The sequence below is a fragment of the Phocoena phocoena genome, chromosome 12, assembly GCF_963924675.1.
Source record: "Phocoena phocoena chromosome 12, mPhoPho1.1, whole genome shotgun sequence".
NCBI classification, from domain to species: Eukaryota; Metazoa; Chordata; class Mammalia; order Artiodactyla; family Phocoenidae; genus Phocoena; species Phocoena phocoena.
In genome coordinates this window covers 21,729,589-21,737,061 of record NC_089230.1, presented here as the reverse complement: position 1 = coordinate 21,737,061, position 7,473 = coordinate 21,729,589, and positions in this window count along the sequence as shown.

The following is a 7,473-nucleotide window of genomic DNA, read 5'->3' as shown; positions in this document are numbered from 1 at the left end:
TAAAACACGGACTTCAAGTTAAACATGTACATAAAATTTTATAAAAAACAGGACTGGGATACTATATTTAATAATTAAATAGAATGTAGTGTTTTCATTTAGCAACAAAGCAATAACTTTTTAAATCAGATTTAATTTTTATGGTTTATAGTAAAAAATTAAAATTATTACACCCTACACCAGACATATACAATTCTTATTCACTAAGGACATATCATAAAAAGAGAATCACCAAATAAACTTCAAGCAAAAGCAATAATATTTTGCTATTAAAGAACAGATCAGAGACGAAGAAAAGCGATTTACATAAAATTCAAAAGTAGACAATTAATGGTCAGAACAAAAATTATCTAGAATAGTTATTTAATTTTTGATGGGTTTAAATTTTAGAAAAGGGCTCGTCAAAAAAGTCACACCTACTATTTTATTTTAAAAAAATCAATCTTGCTGATCTTAACAGAAGACCGTCCTATATTCCAATAGCATTTATTATCCAGAAAATGTTTTAAAATTCACAGCTTTGATCCCAGTAGAAAATGACAATTATGCAAATAGCTTTGGTCAGGAAAACCTCCTCCTTTTAAATTTCTATGACAAACCTGCCTAAGATGTCCTACCATTTCATCATGAAATTAGATAAACCCAGTGCCATGCTCCCTACTGCTGTTCAGAGAAGAGCTTCTGTCCTTCTGTCTGAGCTGGAGATCCCAGAAGTATCAGGGACACCTCTGGTCTACATTCCTCTGAACTACAGTGTCTAACTTTTCACACCAGTGAAAGGCTTAATTAAGAATATTACTGGGGAATTGGAAATCACTCCTATTTCACATGAACCCTTTACATGAGATTTTAAACATATCTGAGCATATAATATTCTCTCCAACACCATCCTTGGACAGCCTTCAACTAACTGCTATCCATAAAATCACTCTCCTTCTTGGAGTTTCTGAGGCATATAGAAAGGTAGATTGGAGAAAACAGGAGTAATGGGTCCTTTGGGATACTGGTTCATATTCAGGAACCAATAAGAACATGGACTCTTTTCATTAATCTCTTGTCTTCAGTTGCTTTATCTTGGAAACTGAAAAAAAATTCTGCAATGCAGACTGTTTGCACCATAGATCTATTCCTGGGCATGGCATGTCTGTCTAGTATTCAAAGTCTCTTTGCTGCTCTCCTCAACTTACACTTAGGGAAAAAAATTCACTTGAAAATCCATAAGGCTTTCAAAGTTTAAGCCAAAGTTTGATAATGACATTTGTCTTTTTTTGCTAGGTGATACTTTTACTTAGCCATCTTACTCTACCAACAATGGCGTAAATTCCTGAGCTCGTGCTGTATTACTTAAATGTATGAAAATGCTTATAAGATAGGGAAATATTTTCCTTGGATCTCAGAATATTATTATAAACCATCAAATGTATTATTGTATATACCTGCAATTTTACCAAAATTTTCTCAATAAAGATCTACTTGGAGCTATAAAGATCCATAGTAATGTGGTTAATTACAGCTACATTACTTCTCTATGATTGTGTAGATTCATTTCATTTTTCATACTCTAACTGTGTGTTAAAAGTAAATCTCTGGTTTTCCCAATTGATTGATATGTCTAAAAATGCAATATTCGAGCAATCCTTATATGAAAAGAAAACAGCCAGTTATCATTTCATTCTCTGAGATTTCTTTATATGGTAACCAAACCCGCGCAAATTGATTTTTGGCATCCATTGCCAACAAAGGAACGGTATTCCAAACACAGCTTCACATTGACATTTAAAATTTTCCCTAATGCCTTTGAGTGCTCTGAAAGGAGTAGGATATTTTGCAAGAGGATATGACTTTTGGCTTTCCTGTGGATGACGCTCCAGCCCATAGGAGTCCTTCGGTTGGTAAAGAAAGGCAGGCATTGTCTAGCAGGCTCAGTGCATTTTTCAGAGGGGGGTAATATTGAAAAAGACACTACCCTCTGCGTGGCTATTTCAGTGGTAATGGAAATAAGGGAACTGAGCAGAAGAAAAGAAAATGATATTACTTGGAAGAGTTGCCATTTTTCTAAAAGTGTGCCCACTCCCTTGGCCACGCTTCAGTCCCACTCAAATAAATCTGGCACCCAGTTAAGTAATTTCTCAGACAGGCCCTGAAAGGAAAGGCACAGAAACAGCCTCCCTTATAGACCTCCACAGAGGTCTCTTCAGGATAACAGCTGGGTGGGATTGGCAGAAGGGCAGCCTAGCTCTGCAGATGAATAAAGGCCTACAGTATCCAGGGCTGTCAATCTGGGATCTTTTGCTTAGAAAAACACTATCTCAGAAAAAAACTTTACCTCAGGAAATTAATCATTACTTGAGTGGTGGCAAAAGTCAAGTGAGCATTAAATAATAACATCCTAGATAATAATGGTATAAAATGATGGGCAACAAACACTACTTCTCTGCTTCCAATGTTTTAATAATAAAACATTTCAAACAAATTAAAATGGTTATTTGGGTTTTTGTTGTTGAGAATTAGGTGGTATTACACGTGTAAAAAAATATATGTCTTCTGATAGCAATTACTAGACAAAAATTTAGAGGCCATTTCCATATATTTGCTTTCAAAATGCCATAGATCAACTACAAAATATTTTAGGAAATACATGAGCATCTCGGAGCACCGTTGCTTTAATGCTGACGGACCCACAAGTCATTACCACATATGAGTACCGGATGAAGGAAACAAGGGTCTACCGAAAAACCATGACCAGTGCCAGAGCCCAGCTGAATAGTGACTTATTTACACAGGATGATTAAAAAAAGGCACCTTCCTGAGAGCCAAATTCATTATAAATGCTTCTTTTATTAGTAAAAACTCCCATAACAACCTTCGTTCTCCCTGAATGGAGCAAGTCGCCAATATGAGGAGGATACTGTATATGACACAAAACCCTGCCAAACAATTCAGAGAACTTCTGGAGAAAAGTAAAGAGATTGTGATGATCACCGTCTAATTGGACATACATTAAAATCTAATTTGACATCTAAAGCTTAATGGAAAACTGAACTGTATTTTTTCCATGTTGGCTACAATGAGTGCAGATAGTTGTATAGTTTGCATATCTGTTCAGAGTATTTGTGACTTATTTTGACTCTAGCATGCTAATTTTAATATTTTGTCATAAATTTTTCTTGGCAATTTTTTTACAATTGTGATTTTGCTCTTCTGGTGCAACGTGTCCCCCATTCTATAACAAACGTTATTAGGATTTACTACATAGAATTTTGCATGAAAGTAAACTGTACCAGAAAGAAATTCTCTTAAATGAGCCTATCTCAATTAAGCAAATTATAATTAAAACTGGACTATTATGAAAAACAAAATAAAACCTTCACTATATTTCTCTCCAAATAGCATATACCTTGTTTCTTACCAGACTGGAAGACAAAGTAAATTCACATACTGGTGTGCAGTAAGTTAAAACTGCTTTTCAAGTTCAATGTAAAAACAATAGAATAAAACAATAAATTTTAGTTATTAACCTGTTATCCTCGTATCAAAAAACTGCATCATAACCGTCTTTGCTATCCACGATGCCAACTCTCTCCACAGGAACTCATGCACAACTTCTGGGAATCTAAAAGATGAACAAGAAGATTTTTTAAATGATGACACTTGTAGTGAATTTAACAGACATGCTTATTCTTCACTCATAGAAATGCCTTCCTTGAGAAAAGAAAAATCTGGAACTGGATCTCTCGAGAAGACTTTTTCTTTCAAGAAAAAATTTCCTTTCTTTTCACATAGTTTAAATCTTTTGAATAAGTACTTGCATTATAAGAGAATTGTCTGTAACAGCAAACGTGGAAGCAATTTGGAAAATAATGCTAGAGTTAAAACGATGTATTGGAACTAGAAATTATGCCACTGCAATCCACGATACAACTCTGTCTTAAAGCTGAGATTCCCACAAAACTTCTTTTGGTGCACCAGCAACTAAACTCCGCAGGATGAAGAACCTCATAGAAAATTCTTTTCTATAGTTTATTTCAGTAATGTTATGCTCTGTGCTAAAATTAATTTCTAAAATAGGAAGCCAAAACCAACCAAAGTAAAATCCTGAGACATAACAAACTCTGGAAAGTAACAAAGAAAGGAACTTTCTCATACTTAGAATTAATTTATTCAAGTCTGATCCAAAAAAAAAAAAAAAAAAGCATAGAAGGTCAGTCAAACTACTTAATCCAAATAGATAAGATGGTTTATCTCCTGGTAAAAAAGGCCCATATAAAAATATTACTACATATCCATAGATATCTATTGTATATTTGTCCATTTTTAAAAACATTGCTCTTTCTTTCAGACAAGTTGTGTTTCATAGGAAGGACTAAAGCATCAAGACAGGACAGTTAAAATGTGCCTTAATCTACTACCACGTCATGTGAACGTTCAAAATGCTTAAAGGAAGCAGTTAGCTTTAATTTTCTCCTCCTTTCTGCACATCACTGCAGTAGCACTTCAGGACACCCTGTTCACTTTGCAACATGAATCATTATAAGCAAGTAGGCCCACTCGGTTCCTCAAAAGACACAAAAGGTGCAAAAATAGCTTCTGCAATTGAAGCAAGAACCACGTCAGCAGCCAGATGAATGTGGGTGGTCAGATAAGATTCTGTTGCTGCAAAGGGCAAATTATTAAGCGAAAGCTAGATTTATTTTCTTTTTTAACTTTGTTCTTCTTGCCTCAAATCAACCATTTGCTGGCACTTAAATGACTCTTGACAAGCTCTACCATTCTCAAAATTGAAAGCTTCATCAAAGCCAAAGAACATGATTGATTAAACACTGAGAGAATAGTGGTGGGGTCCTTCATATATATATATGATAATTAACCACATCCATATTAACAAACCAAAGAGCACCTCTTTTGGAAAAAAAATCAAGTTAAAATGCTAAAGAAACAAAACAAAACTGTATGTTAGCAACACGACCTAAGCTAAAGTAAAGCATGGCATCTCCCAGATAAAAAAGAATAAATCAGGGCTTCCCTCGTGGCGCAGTGGTTGAGAGTCCGCCTGCCGATGCAGGGGACACGGGTTCGTGCACCGGTCTGGGAAGATCCCACATGCCGTGGAGCGGCTGGGTCCGTGAGCCATGGCTGCTGAGCCTGCGCGTCCGGAGCCTGTGCTCCACAACGGGAGAGGCCACAGGAGAGAGGCCACAGCAGTGAGAGGCCCACATACCACAAAAAAAAAAAAAAAAAAAAAGAATAAATCACTGAGCTATTTCGCACTCTGAACAGAATTCACCCAAGACATAAATGGGCCAAGATTCTATAGATACAGCTATTTATAGGGAACAACAACTTACAGTATTCAGTGACTACCTATGATTGGCAGTCCCACAGTCATCGAACTAAGACTTAAAAGAGAAAAGGAGAACTTAATCCTCAGAAGGCTAGCACTGACACACACTCCTTCCAGCTGTGTTGCAAATATAGACAAGCACCCAACCATTCCCTAACCCAGAAACCATCATTCCTACCAACAGCTTCCACAGGCAAAAGAGAGCACGAAAGTCCTCCAGACTAGCTGTGTCAGGGGCAGTGTTCCCAGTTCTAACTCTACTTTTCCAGTCTTAATCTCCAGGACTATGGCTCCTGGAAATAGAAAATAGTTGTCTCATGATATGCACATATATCTGGAATTTTAAATTTAGAAGATCCCTCTTTTCACTCACTCAGAGGATTTGAAAATTGTTTCTGTTGTCGTCTGGATTGCTATGCATGACCTCTTCAATGATTGGTTTTCCCTTGAAGAACAAAAAAGTGGTGGTCGTAATGTTGTACTTATATTTTACCTCACAGAAACTTCCAGGTAATTAGTGTGATTTTAAAGCAAAGATCTAAATGATATTAACATGAAAGATGTGACACCAAGTTTGGGGATTTTGCACAAATCATTTTGTTGCAGTTGAATTAGTAGTGGCCTCTACAAGGGAGGTAATTATTGTTACTATTAAAATAAAGACGTAGAGATAACCATCTCAGAAATTTGTTTTTGCATTAATTTTAATTGAATTTTTGTGCCTCAGTTTCTTCATCAAAATAAAAGAAAAATATTTCCTCAAACAGTTCTTGAGAATTTGGTATTATAACTCATGCTTATGTTTCCTAGAAATCAGCAGTTCATATAGCATACTTTTTAAACAATGGAATAAAGGAAAGAGAGACTTTTCATTTTTTCAAACTTTACTTTTAGGTTTTTAGATTCATAAGAAATCACTATGCAATGAAACCTTAATATTCAATAAAATTAACAAGTTTTCAGAAAAGTGTGTTAACAGATCTTGTTAAATATCCCCAAGTCATTTAAAATTCATTCCTAAATATGAGGAGAAAATTATGCTTCACTTTACTAACAAAGTAAAGACTGATTTTTCTGTTGTCTGCAGGTTTATAGGAGAGTGCCTTTAAAATATTTTCCAATCCTCCATCTACTATTTGTAACAAACACTTGGAAAGTTTAAGCATTATTGTTTCTCAGCCTTTCCATTTTTAGAAAAAAAAACCTTGGCATTAGATATTTATTCTTGGATGCTTACAGGTTATTATTACTAAGCTAAGCAAAGGTCATGTTGAGCTACGATTAGATAAGTAGGTAGATAGATAGATAGACAGATAGATAGGCAGAGACAGATTTTTTAAAAAATATCCATTGTTGGTAAGATTCTTTATTATTTCATTTCTCCATTCTTCCAAATTATTTTAAGACAAGTTATGGTTTAATGGTTTATTACAGTTAAGGCTTTATTGGCAAACTTCTCATGCAAAGATAAGTGCCTCTCATCACTCCTTTTACTGAGGTTAAACACATACAAACTATATCATAATTTCAGTAGAAAAGCCAATAAGATATTCCAGTTACACTTTAGATGAGAGTTGTCACAATTAAAAGTAATAATTATGTGCATCAACTCTATGGGAAAAGTGGCAAATAGGACCTGGAAACAAGATATGATCTTTATATTTCTTAGTTAAAAGGAACGTTTAAAAGAATGAACACCACTCTTCATATACTAGAGAAGAGATACTTCTTTTATAGAAGGGAGTAGAAGGGATTCAAAAGCACTAGGTAAAGGTGGGAGGAGAGTACTGAAAGATAAATGCACGCTCAAGATACACTTTATCAGGGCTTCCCTGATGGTGCAGTGGTTAAGAATCTGCCTGCCAATGCAGGGGACACGGGTTCGAACCCTGGTCCGGGAAGATCCCACATGCCACGGAGCAACTAAGCCCGTGCGCCACAACTACTGAGCCTGCGCTCTAGAGCCAACGAGCCACAACTACTGAAGCCTGGGCACCTAGAGCCCGTGCTCCACAACAAGAGAAGCCACCGCAATGAGAAGCCCATGCACCGCAACGAAGATCTCTGCAAATAGAGAAAGCCCACACGCAGCAATGAAGACCCAACACAGCCAAAAATAAAAATAAATAAAA